At 38.7% G+C, this 22729-nt stretch overlaps 1 long non-coding RNA gene across 1 annotated transcript in view; it reads left to right on the top strand.

Annotated features, from left to right (window-relative positions):
- The window catches only part of LOC143432384 (uncharacterized), a 207994-nt gene extending 185607 nt beyond the window's left edge, over positions 1-22387 (top strand). Inside the window, exon 2 of the long non-coding RNA XR_013102999.1 lies at positions 22373-22387. This is a non-coding gene — a long non-coding RNA (uncharacterized LOC143432384). The remainder of the gene's footprint in view (positions 1-22372) is intronic.
- The last annotated feature ends 342 nt before the right edge of the window (positions 22388-22729 follow it).

Raw genomic sequence — 22729 nt, 5'->3', positions numbered from 1 at the left:
ATATATCATCAAACGTGCAGTCAGCAATGAATCTACAGCAACGAAAAACTGATTTTTTTTAAAGGAAAAAGAATTAGCAGAAGGTGAGCTGGCCATGCTGCGCCTTGAGTTAGATGCAATACGAAGGACAATTCATTTAATTACAGGTTGAGCAAAATTTGGAAAATGAGCAACGACGATCGACGCGTAATTTTAGAAGCGTACAATATGATGTTGTTAGTGGCGGTGAAAATCTCTTGGCATTGAATAATGGCAATGAATGCAATGTTTTATCTCAATTCTGTTAGCCGCGAACGAATATTTCGGCAGTTGTAAATTTACTTCTTAAATTTGTTGGAAAATCTGGTGGTAGTGAAATTTGGAAGAAGTAGATCAAGTTATTGAAGACGATATATAAATTGGAAGATGACGTTGCATTATTACCTATGGGTTTGCGACTGAAGGGAAAAGCACTTGAATGATTTCTTTCTAAATCAGAATATATAACTATGGTATTCAACCGACTGCTGGAAGAATTATGAGTTTTTTAACATCAAAATTACATTTAATTATGAGTGTTTTATCATCCACAAAGCGAAATTGAAATGAAGAAGAAATTTGAAGAGCGGTTATGGAACAGGAACGTGACATTTCATGAATATTTGCACGAGAAGAACATTTTTGGAAATCGAGTACCAATCAACGACGATGAAATACTTGAATATCTGATTGACGGCATTCCCGATGAAATGCTCCGGAACCACGCGCGTATTCTACAGTTTACAACAACCGATCAACTTTCGAAAGCGTTTGGAAACGTAATTCTTCGAGATCAAGGTTTGTCGAGTGTGCAAATGTCAACAAAATCTGAGAAGTGTGAAGACAGTTTCGTTAGAAATGAACGAAAAGAGGTGGTCAGTGTTGGTAAGATGAAGGAGTTCACCGGTAATATTGTACGATGTTATATTTGTGGTGGGCACGATCATATTAGCGAGAATTGTCCAACGAATGATCGCGGTGTAAAATGTTTTATATGTCAAGAACCTGGACATATTGCGTCGAAATGTCCCAAGAAATTTAAAACGAGTGAAGAGAGCTGCGCGACATTAGGTGTATCGTACCGAAAGTATCTCAAAAATGATTTACTTAACGGATACGAGATCGGAGCATTAATGGATTCAGGAAGTGATTTTAGTTTAATTCACACCGACGAGTTTATTAAGTTCGGTTCTCCGCAATTACGACACGATGAATTACATTTCGATGGTATAGGTTCAAAGAATGATACAACATTTGGTGAATTTCAAGCAGAAATTACCGCAGATGGGCACTCATATCCGATTTGTATACATGTAATCTCTCATACTATTGTTCGACACAAGCTGCTGATAGCAACGAATTTCTTAAATGTAACCGATGTTAGCATTAGAGGTTGTAAAGTAAACTTTCGTCCATTACCGAAAGTAACGCGCGAAATTGTTGAAAGAGAAAATATTGTACCGGAAATACTTAAAATAGATGTAACGAGTGACGTGTTAGATGTAAATCAAGTTGGTGTATCTCATGATTAGTTCCTAATTAGCGAGTGGCGATAGAATATCTTGTTAGTAATTACAAGCTGAGTAAAACCTTTGAACCTTAAATTGCAATGAAATTAATATTGAAAGGCGAAGAGTCTGTATATCAATCGGCGAGACGTTTGTCATCGTCGCAAAAAGAGACTGTTAATGTGTAAATAGAACAGAGGATTGCGGCTGGAGTCGCTCAGTTATCTACTTCTGATTATGCGAGTCCGGTTGTTCGCGTTCGGAAGAAAAGTGATTCGTTTAGATTATGTGTAGATTATCGACAAATTAATAAGAAGATTATTAAATATAGATATCCGTTACAACTGATTGAAGATCAATTAGATCTGTTACAAGTCGCGCGCATTTTCAGTACTCTTGACTTGAAAAACGATTTCTTTCACGTGCGATAGGATAAATCAAGTCGAAAATATACAGCAATTGTTGTACAAGATGGTCATTATGAATTCTTACGAGTCCCTCTTGGTTTATGTAATTCTCCAGCAGTTTTTCAAAGATTTATAAATACCATATTAGGGATCTTATTCGTGAGGAAATTGTTTTAGCATACTTGAATGATTTGATTGTTTCATCAAATGATACTGAACTTGGGATCAAATTCTTGAAAGGGTTTTAATTGTAGCGAGCGGAACCGGTTTAATATTCAGTTAGGAAGAACGTTGTTTCGGGTAAACTTCTGTCGAGTTCCTCGGGCATGTAATAAACAATGGTTGTGTTCGCCCCTCACTGAAACTGATGCAGTCAGACGATTTCTAGAGTCGACAAATGTTAAACATGTACAAAGTTTACTTGGACTCATCGGGTATTTTCGTAAATTTATCCGTGAATACCCTGTAATTGCACGATCTTTGCCTAACCTTCTGCAAGCGAATGCTAAATTCTGTTCTGGAGCGACTTAAATGGAAGCACTCATACGACTTATACCTTTGTTGAGTGAGAAACCAATGTTGAATTTGGTTCAAGTAGAAGTAGACATGGAGTTGCATACAGATGCTTCTGCGTTAGGGTACGGAGTGATTTTATTTCAAAGAAATAACGAAGATAAATCTTTTCACCCTGTATATTATTTTCAAGTGGTAAGACAACTTCTACTGCATGTAAATACAGTAGCTATGAGTTCGAAGTTTGAGCAATAGTAAAAGCGTTGAAGAAATTAGGACTTCATTTATTAGGAATTTCGTTTGTTATTGTTTTTGATTGCCGAGCTATTACTCTTACAATAAATAAGAAAGATCTTTGTTCGTCCAGAGAAGAACACGATTCATGTTGATGCGCTTAGTAGAAAACCTCCTCCTACAAATTTCTTAATTGATGAATCTGATGCAAGTCTTACGGATCATTTGCGGAAAGCACAGAAAGAAGATGAGACTGTAATGAAACTTCGAGATTTAGTACTTCAAAACAAGACGAATTATTATGTTCTGCGGGAAAATTTACTGTACAGAGAGTCTGCAGGTGGTATTCAACTAGTAGCACCATGTCGGATGCAGATATAAGAAATAGGGCGAGCTCATGAGAGTGAACATTTTTCTGTGGTCAAGACTAAAGCTATCGTACGTAAAGATTATTGGATTCCAAATCTTCGGCAGCAAGTTGAAAAAGTGGTAAGAAAATGTGTTGCATGCATTTTAACCGAAAAATGCAGGGGTCGCAGGAGTATCATTTAAATCCGACTGAAAATGGGAGTATTCCTTTTGATACATTTCATTTTGATCATCTTAGACTGTTACCATCAACAAATAAAACGTATCAGTACATATTTGTAGTGATAAATGCTTTTACAAAATTTACATGGCTTTATGGTACAAAATCTACTACTACAGATGAAGTTTTGACACGCCTGAAGAAACAAGCGACTATTTTCTGTAATCTGCGTCGATTAATTTCTGATAGGGGAACTGCTTTCACAGCAAATGATTTCAAGCAATATTCTCGAGAAGAAAATATAGAACATGATTCAACTACAACTGGAAATCCTAGAGCTAATGGTCAAGTTGAACGTCGTAATAGAACATTCATACTGTTGTCAGCAAAATTAGCTACACCTAAGCACTGTGAATGATGTAAGTATTTAGAAGTAGATCAACAATGTTTGAAATCAACAATACATCGAAGTATTGGTACGTCACCGTTTCATCTTCTCTTTGGGACACATCCTCGAATTAAAGGTTATCTTGACATCCGAGACATACTTGAAAAGGAATGGGTCGCACCTTTTCAAGATAAACGGGATGAAGTACGACTTCAAGCAAGTAAAAATATATCCAGGATCCAATAAGAGAATAGGCGAACTTTAAACAAAAGTAGATGAAAAGCTAGAGTTTATCGTGAAGGAGATCTAGTAGCAATTAAACGTATGTAACAGAGTCCTGGTCAAAAAATAGCTCATAAATATTTTGAACCGTATGAAGTTGCACGAGTTTTACGCAATCAACGATTTGTAGTTTGAAAAGTAGGGGAAGGAGAAGGACCCCTATAAACATCGACGTCAGCAGATTCTATGAAATTGTGGATCGAAGAAATCTATGATATTTATCTGAAATCGAAGACGACATGAATGAAGACATTCGGAACGATTATTCATGCAGGACGGCCGAGTGAAGAATAACGAAATTATCTTAATTTAAAAGCTAATCAATAATTCAAGTTTGAAATATTAGGTGCGTGGAATATTAAAGAATGCGAGCGAGAGCGAATGTGCGGAATAAATGATATTTCGTGTGTATGTTTTAAAACGATGAAGCAGTTGTTTATTAGCAGTCCTTGGAGTAATATATCAGTTGAAAGGAACTATTTAATGATTTACAAAACCTTGTAATTGTCTTTAATTAATGAGTTTCCTACAATATGCATAGGAGATTACAGCTTACTTAATTTGATACGTACAAATAAAATGCACAGTCGCATTGCATGGAGCATTAGAACTCCATTGTTTTGACAAGTAGACACTGTGAATTCACAACCTTCTGAAGTGTAGAAGCAGATAAGCATAGTGCTATGCATGAAAGATTACACCAACCTTTCCTTAATACGTTGAAGTGAGATGCGCTAATGCATTGCATGGTACACTCCAGATCTACTTCTTTGACACGCAGACACTGTGAAGCGCCATCCTGCTGGATGGAAATGTAGAATTCACAATCTGCTGATGTGTTGAAGCAGATGAACATAATGCTATTCATAGAAGATTACAGCTAACATACTTTGAAACGCTAAACGAGATAAGCCATCGCAATGCATGCATCATTAGTACAGTAGTACTGACGCGCAGACATTGTGAGGCACCATCCCGTTGCATGACACTATAGAACTCACATTATTGAAGATTGTAGAAGCAGATAAATATAATGATATGCAAACACGATTACACCTTACTTACATTGAAACGTTGATATGGGATGCGACGTCGCATTGCATGGAGCATTAGGACTCTCCTCATTTGACACGCAGACACTGTGAAGCGCCATTCCATTGCATCGAATCGTAGAATTCACTTTCTTTTAAAGTGTAGAAACAGTTAAGCATAATGCTATGCATGGAGGATTGCAGTTTACTTTGATTGAAACGTTGGAATGAGATTTGCCCCAGTATTGAATGGGGTATTACAACTTCGTTGCTTTGACACGTAGACATTATGAAGCTCCTTCCTGTTACATGGAACTGTAGAACTTACACTCTTTTAGAGTAGAAGCAGCCGACATAATGCCATGCATAGTAGATTACAGATTACTTACTTCTATACGTTGAAATGAGATGCGCTATCGCATGGCATGGAGCATTAAAACCCTACTTCTTTGATACGCAGACACTATGCAGACGGACCCCGTTGCATTGAACTATAGAATTCACATTCTTATGAAGTGTACACGCAGATAAGTATAAAGTTATTCACAGAAGGTTACAGCTTACAAGGTTTGTAATGTTGAAACGGAATGGCCCATTGCATGGCATGTAGCATTAGAGCTCTATTGTTACGACACGCAGACAATGCGATGCGTAATCCTGTTTCAAAAAACTGCAGAATTCACATATCTTTGAAGTGTAAAAGCTGACAAGCGTAATCCTATGCATAGAATGTTTCAGCTTACTTACTTGGAAACATTGATGTGAGATTCGCCACTGCATGTCATGGAGCATTAGGATCCTGTTGTTCCAACAGGCAGACTGTATGAAGGGCTATCTTGTTGCATGGACATATAGAATTAACGTTCTTTTGAAGTGTAGTGGCAGATATTTGTAATGCTATACATAACAGCTTACTGCTATTGCATTATTTCAAATGCCAACGGAGAAACAAAAATGAATCTTGAGTTAGGAAACAGAATCCAGTATATAAACTGTGAAATAGTTCTGTCGGTTCGAGTAGAGTTCACGACTGTTTATACCTAGTGGCCTGAAAGGAAAACTCGTGCAGACTTTGCGTCGTCTATTCCTTTAGGAGGGAGAACGCTATATTTCCTATGCGGTGTCCTCACAATTATTAGAGCGTTTAAAACGTAAAGACGTACCTTCAAACCTTAAGAATAAAGTTACAGACTATAAAGAACTTTGGAAAGCTTTTCATTTATATTTACCCATAATTCAATAGGTTATGGGCCCAGTTTACGTATTTTAATAGTATCAACACTTTAGTATATATTCTTTTTAGTGATAACTTTTGTGTACGTGATTATGTGATTATAAGTGTAATATCAGAAGTATATATAAGTGATTAAACTATTAAAGGAACATTATTAGTGAATATAAACCTTTCCTTATGAAAAAAAGAGAAATATGGAAAGTACAAAAACCAAGAGGAACATTAAACAATTTGATGGTGATCGCTACAGTATGTTGCAATTAAGAATTGGTGCACTGTTAAGCGAATTGGATAATTATTGATGAACCCATTCCAGTAAAAATAACTGAAAATTGGAGGAAAGCAGAGAGGATGCTGAATATTTAGCAGATTCCATTTTGAGCTTCGCAAACAATACGAAAACTGCTGCTGAAGTTTTGCAGAAATTGGATGGCATATATGAAAGGGATAATTTAGCCACGCAATTGGCTGTTAGAAAAAAACTATTAAGTTTAAAACTACAGGGAGAGCAGCCCTTGATCAAAGATTTTACACCACTCAACGACAAAATCACGGAACTCTTAGTAGCGTATGTAAAATTAGAAGAAACGGATAAAGCTTTCCATTTACTACTAATCCTTCCAACGTGCTATGGCGAGTAATTACGCCAATAGAACATTTCACGAAAATAATCTAACATTAGCATTTGTAGAAACTGGTTTATTGGTCCATGAAGTAAAATTACGAACAGGCTGCTCGACAAGCGCGAAAGTATTACATACTGAGAAGATACATACAGATAGAGATAATTTAAACGGCCAAAGAAACGATAAATATAAAATGCCATGATTGTGGGCGAAAGGGCATAAAATAAAAGAATGTTTCTATTATAAAAGAACGGTCCAGCACGCGGAAAAGAAAAAGGTGATCGCCCAAGCAGCTCAAGTAACAGAAGAATTGGATATTGCAAAGATTTGGTCATCCTCGTTTGCCTTTATGACGGGGTACAATGAAAATGGGGAAGACGATAAAAACAAATTAAAGTTTCTGTTGGATTCCGGAGCGTCGGATCACATTGTCAAATGTGATAATGTCTTTTCGACATTCGAGAAGTTGAGTCCACCCTTGAAGATTTCGGTGGCAAAAAGGTGCTGTCCGATAGAGGGATGCAAGAAGCAGGAATGGACATCGTATTTGTAACAGATGGAAACAGTCAGGTAATGAAAACTGGTCAGAAGATAATCAAAGGTAAGGAATAAAATAGCTTATCTATTAAAAGTTGATTAATCACCAGATTCATAGTGCAGTAAATAATGACTATGAACTGTCGCATCAGCGTTTGGGCCACATTGGAAGATCAAAATCCGTAGAATTGAAGAATAATAAAATGGTCAATGATGTAAATCATATTGAAATGATAGTGCCGAATGATAATTTATGTGAGGCTTGCATTAAAGGTAAGCAAGCACGGTTATCATTCGAAAAGGTAAAGAATATGGAGCATGTAAAGCGACCATTGTTTATTATTTTGTGGCGGCACTCGCCACTAGAGGGACAGTACCGTTTACATTTTCCTGCAAGTACTCGATGACCCATCCTTTCCAATATATAGAAGTTCTGAACTGTTCCTAATATCCCAGCGTCTAAGGCAGGGCCTGCTAGATAGCCTTACTGATGAGTCCACTAGCAGGCCCAGGACGAAACGTTCCTCCCCTCTCTTTTCCTTCCTGCTTTCTTCCTCCATCTTTACAGAAAACCGAAGCAGAGCAGTCGCTTCTATTTATTCAGATGTATATTATTTTATTATTCCTTCAACTATTAACGGAAAGAATTATTTTCTCCTGTTTGCGGACGAATATACACTTTACCGTGTAGCATACCTGATTACATATAAATCAGCAGTATTTTCTGCACTTAAAGATTTTGCAACTAGATGCGAGGCTCATTTTAATTTAAAAGTTGTTTAGTTGTATAGCGATAATGGCAGAGAATATCTGTCAAATGCGATGAAAGATTATTGTGTAGAAAAGGGTACTAGTTACCATCTAACAGTTCCGCGAACTCACCAATTGGTGTTTCTGAGAGAATGGTCAGAAACGTTACAGAAAAGGCACGCACGATGATAAGTGGTGCCAGTTTAAATAAACTGTTTCGGGTGGAAGCAGCTTCAACTGTGACGTATTTAATAAACTTAAGCCCAACAAAGGCTTTAAAACAAAGTAAAACGCCATTTGAAATGTGGCTTGATAAAAAGTCTGAAGTAAAGTATTTACGAATTTTCGGTTTCATAGCTTATATACATGATAAGACTCTAAAAACCATGTTTGATGAAAAATCTTGGAAAGGCAATGGAAATCATGGCCAATAGATAATATTATGCCTAATGATTGTGATTTCTACTGTTCCATGCAACGGGATGGCGCTGTACAGAGTCTGCTTGTGAAAAGGGAAGAGATCTAGTACTTCATGCAATTCAAAGGCGCATCTCATTGCAAATTTTCAAATTAAGTGAGCTAAAACTTCTAAACAAAGCAATCTGCTTATTTGCTTCTACATTTCCAAAGATTGTGAATTATACATTTCCATGGAATGGAATAGCGACAGCACATCCCATTTAAACGTTTCAAAGTAAGTAAGCTGCAATCTTCAATGAATAACATTATGCTTATAGGCATCTACACTCCCTATAAACATGAATTCTACAATTCCGTGCAACGGGATGGCGCTTCAGTGTGTCTGCGTGTCAAAGCAATGGATTGCAGTGCTCCATGCAATGCGAATGGCTCTTGTCATTTCAAAGTTTCAAAGTTCCAAAGGAAGGATCCTGTATGTGAGTTCTACAGTTTCATGCAAGAGGAAGTGACTTCATAATGTCTACGTTTCAAAGCAATGGAGTTTTAATGCTCCATGCATTGCTATGCCGCATATCATTACAACATTTCAAATTAAGTACGCTGAAATATGCTAAGCATAGCATTATGCATATCTTCTTCTACATTTCCGTAGAAAGTGAATGCTACATCTCCATGCAAAGGGATGGCGGCTCGTAGTGCCTGCGTATAAATGGAATGGAGTTCTAATGCTCCATGCAATGCAATTGTGCGTGTCATTTCATGATTTCAAATTATGTAAGCTGTAACCCTCCATGCATAGAATTATGCTTATCTGCTACTACAGTTCAAAAGAATGTGAATTCTACAGTTCCATGCAACAAGAAGGTAGATCAGAGTGTCTGCGTGTCGAAGCATTAGAGTTTACTACTCCACGCAATGCGATAGCACTTTTCATTTCAACGTTTCAAAGTAAGTGAGCTGTAATCTTCTATGCATAGCATTATGCTTATTTGCATCTACACTTCAGAAAAATCTGAATTCTACAGACATATGCATCGGGACGGCGCTTCATAGTGTCTTCGTGTAAAAACAATGGAGTTCTAATGCTGTATGCGATGCGGTGGAGTATCTCATTTCAACGTTTGAAAGCAAGAATGTTGTAATGTTCTATGTATCGCATTACCCTTACCTATTTCTACACTTCAAACGAATGTAAATTCGACTGTTCCTTGCACCGGGCTGGGGATTCTTATTGTCTGCTTGTCAAAGCTGTTGTGATCTAATTCTCCGCATTGTAAACAAACATTCAATACTTAAAACATAATAAATCAATATTATAAACCTAACATAATTATTTAATCTTTTTATGTAATTTTTCAATACATGTTGGGTAGAGTTTCGGTTGGTTCTTACATCGGTTACAACAGGTTTTTACTTTTATCGCCCTATTCGCGGCATACTGCCTACCATTTATTCTAGACATCCGTTTATAATATTCTTTACATCCCTGTCTCGTTTTTCTCGCGCGTCCTTGGAACCACCGCAGAAAATGTGTACGTTTCTTGGGCACTGCTTAAGTTTCAGATGACGTTTGTTCACCGTGATGATCCACTGTACCGAAGAGATAATCAATAACTTTTTCGCGGAAGTTTAATATTTTCATACCTTTAGTACTCCATTTTCTATATATATAACAGGCATTGACGAGAGAAGCCCCGCATACTAATTCGATAACTATTTTTCTATACCACTTTACTGTTCTGCGTAATCAACTGTGATAAGAAGACATCTGGTCGGATGGTCAAACCCCTTCTTAGCTTTGTTATAAAGGAACACAATGTCCGGCTTTAACTTATTGTTACTACCCTGGACAGTAACATATTTGTGGTTTTCAGAAGTCGCTAGGATGCATACCGGACTCTTATCCGTCCACTTTCAAAATTTAAAGCCGTTCCGATTTTGAAAATACATAAAGCCACCCCGTTGCTGTTTTCGTATGGCCTGCAGCTGGCGAAATTTTTTATTAATTTTTACTGTACCACAAATAAATATTCCCTTTTGCAGAAGTTCCTCGGCCAATGGGACACTATTGTCAAAACTATCTGCGTATAATATGCGGTTTCCAAATTATAATTCAATTTCCAACGTCATAACAACAGCATGCGCATGTGCTTTAACTACTATAGTTGCAGTTTTTCCGACGAAAATAAGAATGTTGCGAGTGTATCCTTCCGAAAGGCATAGTTTACAAAGTCTTATACCATATTTATGCCGCTTTCCTGGGATATATTGGCAAGAACTGAGGCGTCCTCGACACGAAACCATGGTTTCGTCCATTATAATATTTTTACAAGTCTTAACAGTAATTTTGAAAGTGTCGACAATTTCGTTAACAATATTTCTAAGTTCATTCAAACGGTCCTCAATCCTAGCCATGAAAATGTAGGATAAGCGTAAATATCTATGTATCGATGTAAACCGGTCGCGCTTTTCATATCCGCGCTTGTATACATATCCTTTTTTTGAGTTCAATATAATCTAATTTCTAGCAGTGGCGCTACAACTAATATAAGCAGGACACCAATAAAAATGTTCACTTCGTTTTCTGTCATTGGCTGCCAGGCCAGTTGGTGTCTAGAAGAAAAGAAAATTTTTAAGTGTAGAAGCAAATAAGCATAACGCTATACATAGAGAATTACAAATTACTTACTCAGAACGTTGAAATGAGATGCGCCATCGCATTGCATGGAGCATTAGGACTTTACTGTATCGACACCGAAACACTGTGGAACGCCATCCAGTTGCTTGGAACTGTAGAATTCACATTTTTTAGAAATCTAGAAATAGATAAACAAAATGCTATGTATGGAGGATTGCAACTTACTTACTTTGAAACGTTGAAATGAGATGCGCTACACCATTGAATGGAGGATTAGATCTCCGTTGCTTTGACTGCCAGACACTATGAAACTCCTTCCTGTTGCTTAGAACTGTAGGATTCATTTTCTGTTGTAGTGCAAAAGCAGATAAGCATAATGCTATTCATAGAAGATTACAGTTCACTAACTTCGAATCGTTGAAATGAGGTGGGCCATTGGAATGCATGGTGTTTTTTAGAACACCACTGATTTGCCACGCAGACACTATGAAGCGCAATCCAGGTGCAAGGAGCTCTAGCATTTACTTCCTCTTGAAATGTAGAAGCAGATAAGCATAATGCCATGCATTGAGGTATACCGCTTACTTACCTCGAACCGATGAAATGCTATGTGCCATCGCATTAGTACTCTTCCGCTTTGACACGCAGACACCATGAAGCTCCATTCCATTGCATGGAACTGTACAATACACATTTTTTTGAAGACCTGAAGCTGTTAACACATTGACAGCCGTCTCCGCGATAACGCAGGTTTTTGAGTATGTCACTTGAGTGCCGGCCCCGTGAAAACGCGGGTTTCTGAGTCTGACGCTTGTGTGCTGATCCCACTATGATGTGCAATTTTTTTGCAGGTTTGAGTATCTTGTACATCGATTTGTATGTACTTGTCATGGTTATGTCGATCTTCATTTCTTATGCCCAAGACATAAAACTTATGCGATAGTTTGGAAACAATCAAAGCAAGGATTATTCTAGAACATTGCATTTCATAGTCATCTTCTGTTTCGTAGGCTTACGCTTCTAGTTTACCAGTATAACAAGGTTTATTATTTTGTAACTTTTTACTCACATAATATGAGTGATACTGTTGATGAGTATATTACTGACTCTCTATTGGATTATTCGGTACATTCAGAAGATTCTGATATAAAAGTCGAGGACTGTTATATTGATGTGGGTCCAAGAATAAGATCAACAGCCATTCCACTACAGCATTCAAGCGATTCCGATGATTCCAGTCATTGTGTAATGTTCACAGGATTTTATAGTTACAGCGAAGAATGGTCAGATGTCGATAAAATTCCTACCACATCAGATTTTACAGGTGAGCCAGGTCCAAAAATTTTCCCTATTGATAAGAAAAGCGTAAAAGGAATCTATTCTAATGTTGCATGCAACTGGCTGACGCTTCATAGTATTTGCTTTTCAAAGCAATGGAGTACTAATGCTTTATTCATTTCTGTGACGATTGTCATTTTAACGTTTCAATGGAAGTAGGTTCAAATTTCCTATGCATCGCATAAAACATATCTGCTTGTACGCTTTAAATGATAGTGAATCCTCCTGCTGAATGTAAAGAGCTGTTGTTTCATACTGTCTGCGTTTCAAAGCAATAGGGATCTAATGCTTTATATATCGCAATGGTCGCGTTTAACTTCAGCGTTTCGAAGTGAGTAGGGTACAATCTTCTAAGCATTCCAATATGCTTAACTCCGTTTACAATTCTAAAGGATGTGGCGTCTACAGGTCCACGCAGTGAATAGGCGCTTCATTGTGCCTGCGTGTTAGAGTAATAGAGTTATGATGCTCCATGCAATGCGATGGCGTTTCTCAGTTCAGCCATTCAATTTAAGTAAAATGTATAGTTCTATTCAAAGCAGCTATGATTACCAGGTTCTTCGATACAAAGTATGTAATTTCTACAGGTACATGTAACAGAATAGCGCTTCTAAGTATCAAATTGTCTAAATAATTTACTTGCAAGTGTCCATGCAACGCGATTTTGTTTCTCAGTTCAGCGTTTGAATGTATGTTAGTTCTAAGTTTCTATACATATCAATTTTGCTTACTAGGTACTTCATAACAATGTATGCAATTCCTACAGATCCATGTAACTGTTGGCTCTTCTAACTGTCAAATTGACATAGTAATTGGCTTCCAATGGTCCATACAGCTTTTTAGTTCTACGTTTCAAAGTAACCGAGTTGTAGGTATCTACACAACGCAGTTACGTTTACCTGGTACTACGTTACAAAATGTGCAATATCTACAGTTCCGTATAACTATTCTGCACTTCTAAGTATTAGCTTGTCAAAGTAATTGACTTCCGAAGTTCAATGCAATGCGATGGCGCTTCTTAGTTCTACAATTCAAGGCTCTTCATCTGAACGTGTCTGTAGAAATAGCACTTCATGGTATTCTAAGTGCATGTTTCAAGTTATTATATATGTTTACTCTTATCGTGTATTTCAGTTGCTTGTCAATAGATTACCATTACTAAAAACCCTATTACATCCAAAATCCTAATTAATTTTACATTATTTTATGATTTTCTAATAATAAATATTCCATATTAGTATATATATTTATTCTTATCATATATTTTAATTGATTGCTAGTAGAATACCCTCTCTAAATAGTCCATTACATCTAAAATCCCATCTAATTTCGTACTACTTCATGATATTTTAAATAAATATTTCAAATTGGAACAAATATTTGCGGACATTTATTTTAATTGTAAAAAGGATTTCCCCTCGAAACGTTAAATTACAACTAAAATTGTGCCTCATTATATATAATTTCATGACGCTTTAAATAATTATTTCAAATTATTATATATGCTTCAACTTAACATATGTTTTAGTTAATCCTAAATAGAATATCCTCTAAATACTCCATTGTATCTAAAATCTTATCTAATTTTGTATTATTTCTTGACATTTTAAATATATATTTCAAATTATTACATATATTTACACTTATCATATATGATAGTCGATTCTAAATAGAATATCCCCACTAAATATTCCATTAGATCTGCATTCCTACCTAATACTATATAATTTTACTATGTTTGAAGTAAATATTTCAAACTAATGTATATGCTTACACTTACCATGTATTTTAGTTAAATTCAAAGAGAATATCCCCTCTAAATACTCTAGTGCATCCATATTCCTATGTAATTTTATATCATTTTATGATGTGTTATATAAGTATTTCAAGTTAGTACATATGTTCACACTTATCATAAATTTTATTTAAGTGTATATATAATATCCCCTCTAAATGCTCCATTACACCTAAAGTCCTATCTAGTTTTGTATCATTCCATACTGTTTTAATTAGTTACATCAAATTGGTACATATACTTACACTTATCATATATTTTATATATCATATATTACATTTAAAATCTCATCTAATTTTATATCATTTCGTGATGTTCTAACCCTTTCACTACGGACACCAACTATAGCCGGCGGCCGCGCGAAGTGCTGTGCGTACTGATGCCGGCTATAGTCGATGTTTGCCAGACCTGCTGCGTGTACGGGTGCCAACTATAGTCGGTGCCGCGTAATCACCTACGCTGACTCCGTTGGTAAAACAGAATCTACCGTATCGGTAGAATATCTTTTGAATCTAGTGGCTCGTACTGTACTAAAGCCTGCCAAACCACTCAAAACTACAATAAAAAACAGGGATTATAATATAAGATTTTTCTTGAACCAATATAAGTCGGACAACATGTAAGTTGAATAGATTATTGTCGACTTTTACAATTGAGGTAAATTCTAAGGTTATAAATGATTATCTAAAAATTTTAGTTTTATGTTTGCGTAAAATTTATCTTTTAATTTTTAATTGCACCCTCCTTACAATTTCTGGACGGAGTTCAAAAGGAATTCAATTTTTGATTGGATTAACTGATTACGAAAATGATACCGTGAGTGAAAACGAAGATCATTTCGCTGAGCACAAAAAAGGAAGGTACATATGTAGTACCTCAGACTCAGAAGTAGAGAACAATGAGCGAGACAATAAAGACCATTGTGATTCCTGGACGCCAAACACATTCATCCCTAAGTTACATCCATTTACCCCAGAAAATACAGGAATTATACCAAATATTAACAGATCAGAAAAAGCAATTGATTACTTTGAACTCTTTGCTTCAGACGAGTTCGTGCAATTTATTTTAAATGAAACAAATGCCTGTTGCAAAAAAATAACAATATTATGAAAGATGGTAAAGCGACAATGCTGTCCGAAATTTACTGCTTTTTTTGCTGTGTCATTTCTAATGACACGCAACAAGAAGTTATCCTTAAAGGAATACTGGAGGGTCAACAAACTCCTGCGTAGTGACATTTTTGCTGAGATTATGCATAGAAACAGCTATTTTAAATCGTTATCGTTGCTACATTTCAGTCAAGATATCACATATACCAATGATAAATTATATATAATAAGGAATGTGGTTGATATGCTCCAAAAAATTTCTGCCAATCATTCTATCATTACCAAAAATTATGAATCGATGAGAGTATACATCTATATAAAGGCTCCTTCGAAAAGAAGTAGATTTAGGATAAAATCATGTATTCTTTGTGATTGTCGAACTGGTATTGTACAAGATCTTATTGTTTACGCTGGGTCATCGACTATAATCAACAGCCAAAATAAGAAAATTAGAAAATCGAGAACGATAGCAGAAGCCCTTATGGCGCCCTATCTAGGAAAGGGGCATACAGTTTACCTAGATAATTGGTATTCAAGTCCAGCCTTGTTTAATTTACTATATAATAATCATACAAATGCGTGAGGGACCGTAGCAAAAAAGCGTCAAGGAATTCCATAGATTACTGATACACTGAGAAAAGGAGGGGCATTTTCCTGGCCAACTAAAAAATTTATTAATTGTGAAATGGCTGGATAAAAAAGAAATATATATGCTATCCATTATGATACTATATTTATATATATATTTATATATTTATATATTTTTTATATCCACTATACTTCAGAGTGTGCAACGGTTGTTAGGCATGGAGGAAACAAAATTATTCAAAAACGGCTATGCGTCATTAACTATAATACTTGCATGGGTTGTGTCGACAAAGCCGACATAGTGATAAGCACTATAAATTCGACACGGAAATCTCTAAAATGGTAACGTCAATATTTTTCATTTGCTGAACATATGAGTATGGAATGCATATTGTGTTTATAAGGATAATAGAAGAAAACCGAAATCTATGGCTAAATTTCACTTGAATTTAATTCGAAAAATGCTGAAAAATTATCATATGAATATTTCTTAATATCATCAAAGAGACAATAACAATCCATTACGGCCAACAGAACGGCATTTACCTTCACTGTATGAACCACGAAGAAAAAACCGAAATTGAAGATGCATCGCTTTTACGACAAACAAGATACGCGTGTCTCGATATGAAAGTAAATATTGTAATGTTGGACTCTGCGTGGAACCTTGCTTTAGAATTTACCATTCTGAGTTGCATTACTAAGAATTAACGTATAATTTTATATCTCACTAACTGAACTGTATTTTTATTTATAATAACAGTAAAATTTTTTAATATGTATATTTCTGAATACTCAAAATATACTCATTTTTATATTTTTCATATAATATGACGAAACAGTTGTTACATAACTCTCAAAAAAGTATATACACAAGAAAATTCCAAGGTGCCAATGAAAGACGTAAGTGCAAACATCGAAACCTACAGATGCGTAATATGCACACTGCACGGCGCGGTGCCCCGTGCAGTGACGCCACTCGCGCGGAAAGGACTGCCGTAGCGAATAGTATAAGTAAACATTTCAGGTTAGTGTATATATTTAAACACATTAAGAAGTTTCTATAAACGTAAATAAAATGTCCCCTCCAAATACTACATTACATCTAACACCCTACCTACCTAATTACATATCGTTTCATGATATTTTACATAATCATTTCAACTTGGTATATATATTTACACAGATAATATATCTTAGCTACTTGGGAATAAAATATCCCCACTAAATACATTACATGACCTAAAATTCTATCTAATTTTATACCATTTTATGACGTTTTAAATAAAGATTTTTAATCAGTATATTTACTTAAAATATTCATATATTATAGCGAATTCTAAATACTACCGCCTCTATAAATGCTCCATTAGCTTTAATCTTCTATGCAATGCATTATGCTCATCTAGTTTTACAATTCAAATGAATGTGAATTGTACAGAGCCATGTAACGGGATGGCGCTTTATAGTACCTGCGTCTCAAGGCAGCAGAGTTCTAATGCACCATGCTATGCGGTGGCAGATCTCATTTCAGCGTTCAATCAGCGTTTTTATAGACTCTGATACGTTGAAATGAGATGCGCCATGTCGTTGCATGGAATTGTAGCTTTCACATTATTTTAAAGCAGAAACAGATAAGCATTTTGCTATACATAGCGGTCTACAGATTACATCCCTTGAAACGTTCAAGTGAGATGCGCCATCGCAATGAATGGAGCATTAGAACTCCATTGCGTCGACAAGCTGGCACTATGAGGGGTCATCCTGTTGCATGGAAATGCAGAATTTACATTCTTGTGAAATGTAGATGCAGGTAAGCATAACGCGTTGCATTGAATATTGCCCCTTACCATGAGACATAGGAAAGAGATGCGGTATCGCTTTTTATAAAGGGTTAGAACTCTATTGCTTCGATGCGTAGCCATCTAGAACGCTATTCCGTCGCAAGGAAGTGTGGCATTTACATTCTTTTGAAGTGTAGACGAGATATACATAACGCGCTGCATTGAATATTGCATCTTATCATGAGACATAGAAATCAGATGCGGTTTATAAAATGTTAGAACCCTATTGTTTCGATACATAGGCATCTAGAAACGCTCTTCCGTAGCATGGAAGAGATTCATTTACATTCTTTTGAGATATGGACTAGATATTCATAACGCGTTGCATTGAATTACGTCTTATCATGCAGCATAGAAATGAAATGCAATATCGTGTCTTATGAAGTATTACAACTCTATTGCTTCAATACGTAGACATCTAGAAACACTGTTCCGTACCAAGGAAGTGTGGCATTTACATTCTGTTGAATTGTATACGTTGCAGAGTCAGAGGATGACGTGTCTGCAACCATCAACACAAGGCGAAACTGCACGAGGACCACCAACCGGAAGATGAATGACTGCAACGGAAAGTCGAAAAGCTCGTACCATGGTTCACGGTCTTAGTCGTCAACAGTCGCACAACCGAGCTGATGTCCGCGACGATCGTCCGCGATATCGATCGCGACCAGAAGCCAATCGAGTGTAGAACGTTGAGCGTCATCTGTTCGTGAGCAAACTTCATTACAGACGACCTGGCAATGAAGCTTGGACTTCCCACGAAAAATAACACGAGAGCGATCGAAGCGTTGAACCAATTACACGAGGTCGCGAATAAATTGCCTCAACGACGAACAAATCGCGGTTATTGGGCTTCGCGCGGAAGTTCACATTCCTTACGATACCGTGAATCGCTGGACCGATACCAGAAGAGCAAATTGATCGTGCGAAGATTCCGATTCCGGCAAATGTCGATATGTTAATCGGCACCGGTGCTGCTTTATCGTCCCTTAGCATCGGCCAGTACAAACTTTCTCCTCGCAACGATCCTGAATTAATTCTCCAAAAGACGCAATTTGGATGGATCGTCGGGGGGAGAGTCTCCACATCGGCGTCGTGGAGGAAACATCAAACGTTCGTTGCAACCCTGAATTTCGAACGTCAAACACTCTGGGAGCTAGAAGAGGGTCCACAAGTACGGCACCTATTTTCCGCGGAGCAGGAATGCGAGCAGCATTTTCACGACCACCAACTGTTTATCTCGCTCCAGGACGGGGTCCGATTCGCCACCTCACCCATACGGGTATATGCACAGTAGAACAGCCCTCTACCAATCAGTTACGCCATGTCACTGAAAGGGGCGATGGAAAAATCCAGATGTGCCGCGGCGCCTTTCCCAGCGGGCGAGTCCTTCAGCTACTCCGTCGGAGAGGACGAATTCTAACCGCCGGAGTACCCACGGGGAACCTCGGGGAGGCGAACTCGCTACGTGTACGCGAACACGCTCACTCTGACCCTTTTTGAATTAGGATGGATCAGTTTGGCCAAATTTATAAATGATCCAGACTGCCAGCCTCAGACTTATTCAATTTTAATCTATGAATGTGGCTCGGACTAGTTTGGGCAAATCGATAGATGCACCAAACCCCCGAGTCGCAGTATTATTCAAAAACCCGAGAGCCCCGTTAGCCACCGGGCAATCCCGGCGTCCAGGTTCCACCACGAGGAGGTGGGGATGGGTGCTTCCTGGACACCCAGGTTCTGGAACCCCATTTTCACGACCACGTTAAACGGACACGAACCGGTCGTTACATTGTCGCACTGCCGTTCAATGAAAAGAAGATGCAGTTAGGCGAAACTCGGTCGCGCGCCTTCAACCGTCTTCTTTCGCTCGAACGAAAATTCATGAAAGATCCAGAGCTGAAACGAGGATACTCCGCCGTTATCGAGGAGTATCTCGAGATGGGACACATGAGCCAGGTAGAACCACGCGATTCGGATGGCTTCTACCACACCCACCACGCCGTCATCGAACTGTCCAGCTCAACAACGAAGGTTCGCGTCGTCTTCGATGGATCTGCAAGATCGAGCAGTGGACTGTCATTGAACGACACGCTTTTGGTAGGACCAACGATACAGGATGACATATTCGCTCTTCTCATAAGGTTCCGTCACCACACCTATGTCTTAACCGGAGACATCGAGAAGATGTATCGGCAGTTCCTCGTAAGACCGGAAGACCGCCGATACCAGCTGATATTATGACGAGATAACAACGGAAAGGTGAAAACGTACGAGCTGAATGCTCCTTTCGCATCGACCGTGCTCCGGCGAGATCTATACGTCGACGATCTCCTAACTGGCACAGATAATTACGAAGACGCTAGACAACTACGGGACCAGGTAATCAAGCTACATAACCGCGGCAGCCTCCACATTCAACAATGGGTCTCGAACGAACTGAAACTTTTAGCAGGACTTCCGGAAGGCGAAATTCACACAAAGTATTTTGGAGACGCCACCATGGAAAACTCTCGGCGTCTCGTGGCACGCGCAGAACGACCGAATCATCTATTCCGTGGATCCAAACATCGATACGAGGATCACCAAACGCACGATCTTATCCACCATAGCAAAAATATTCGACCCGTTAGGTTTACTGGCACCAGTAATAATAGCGGCAAAAATATTTATGCAACACCCTTGGAAACTGCAATTGGCTTGGGATGAATCGCTACAAACTATCTTCCATACAGAATGGTCCACGTACGTGAAGGAATTGCAGTTACATAACGAAACATTCTTCGAGTGACACGTGTGCCAATAGAAGGTGCGAAGAGTGGAATTACACGGGTTCTGCGACGCGGGCGAACGAGCGTTCGGAGCGTGCGTGTATGTACGGTCAGTGGACAGTCGCGAACGAATTAAAACGAAACTATTATGCGCGAAATTTCGGGTTGCACTAGTAAAAGTTGTCAGCCTCGCACGTCTCAAACTTTGCGCTGCGGTGCTACTGACGTCATTATTTTCTAACGTCCGAGATAGTAATGCACGCCTCGACTCGATTAACTTCTGGACGGGTTCCACGATAGTTTTAAATTGGCTGCAACGCGAACCAGCCACGCTAAGAACACTCGTGGCAAATAGAGTGGCCGAAATCCATGCGAAGACCGATAGCGGCACGTCAGGTCAAACGACAATCCAGCGGACGGAAATCTACGTTCATCCTCATTTCGGAAATACCCGATATTCGTGCCCATACATGCTTGACAACGACTATCCGTAGCAACGAAATTCTCGGCCGCTATTCAGACATCGCGAAATTAAGGAAGATCGTCGCGTATTGCCTCCGATTTCCCAAAAATCATTGTAACACACGACATTTAACCGTACGAGAAGTCCACAACGCTAATGATCGGATCTTGAGGCTCGTGCAGGCCTCTGCGTTCGAAAAAGAGATTCGAAATTTGAAGAATGGTACAGAGCAGCATCCAAAGAGTAACCGGCTCTCGCTGCAGCCATTCTTAGACGAAACTGGATTTCTACGGGTAGGCGGTCGACTACAAAACGCAAACATTCCCTTCGGACAGAAACATCCGAATCCAATCTGCTTCCAAGATTGCATCACATCACCGATCTGATCATTCGTCACACGCATTTAGAGGGACATCATTCGTGTATCAATACCACGCTGGCGACACTAAGGCAGAGGTATTGATGGTAATTCATGGTAAGAAGTGCATCAGGTGCTTCCGCGTGAAACCACCGGCCTTGAATTACGTAATGGGCACTCTACCAGCGGCACGCGTATCCGAATGCCGACCCTTCTATAATTGCGGAACAGATTATTGCGGTTCTTTTTATATCAAGGGAAAACGTTTCCGAAATTGTGCGCGAGTAAAAATCTATGTAGCAGTGCCAGTGTGCTTTGCAACGAGAGCGGTCCATCTTGAGGTCGTCGATGACATGACTACCGAAGCGTTCATCGCGGCATTGAAACGCTTCATCGGTCGTAGGGGTATCTGTCGGAACATTTATTCCGACAACGGGACAAATTTCGTTGGAGTGAATAACGAATTAAGCGCAATGTACCAAAAACTGCAAACGGACGATAAGGTAAGACACTTCCTCACGGGCAAGTAAATATCGTGACATATCATGCCAGCTCTTTCGCCCAATTTCAGGGGCCTTTGGGAGGCAGCTGTCAAATCGTTCAAACACCACGTCAAACGAGTCGTCGGGGAAGAACTGTTTACGTTCGAACAGTTCAACACGTTCGCGATCGACATCGAAGCGATCCTAAACTCCTGTCCGCTTACTCCATTCTCATCTGATCCTAATGATCCATCGGCCCTAACTCCGGCCCACTTCCTGATCGGCACGTCGTTAACGAGTTTGCCCGAGACTGATTTCAGCGATACTCCTCGTAACCGATTGTCACACTGGCAACACATCCAGAACGTCCAGCAGGACTTTTGAACCAGGTGGCACAAGGAGTATATCCACCATCTGAACGAGCGAAAAAATGGACCAAGGGCTACCACGAGATCAAGAAAGGATCCCTCGTAGTCTTAAGGGATGACTACCTCCCGCCTTTGCAGTGGCATCGCGGTCGAGTCGAAGAGGTGCACCCAGGTCCAGACAAGATCATCCGAGTGGTCACCGTACGGACCAGCCAGGGGGTCTAAAAACGCAACGCCAAGCAGCTAGCGGAGCTGCCCACATCGGAGACGACAGTGTGAACCATCGACGTCGCGGCGATATTCAGATCAATCCGGACTAGATAGATCGACACGATCTATCAACGGAGGGAACATGTTCCGACCGGCGGAACAAATAAAACGTGGGTTCCTCGAAGACTTCGTTTATTACACGTTTGTGACGAAAAGGCTAATTTTGAGATTAAGACGTTTTAAGTAATTTCGTAAATATATCTATTGCTGCGATATGTAAACATC

This window comes from Xylocopa sonorina, unplaced genomic scaffold (assembly GCF_050948175.1).
Source record: "Xylocopa sonorina isolate GNS202 unplaced genomic scaffold, iyXylSono1_principal scaffold0117, whole genome shotgun sequence".
NCBI classification, from domain to species: Eukaryota; Metazoa; Arthropoda; class Insecta; order Hymenoptera; family Apidae; genus Xylocopa; species Xylocopa sonorina.
This window is presented reverse-complemented; position numbering and strand designations above follow the sequence as displayed.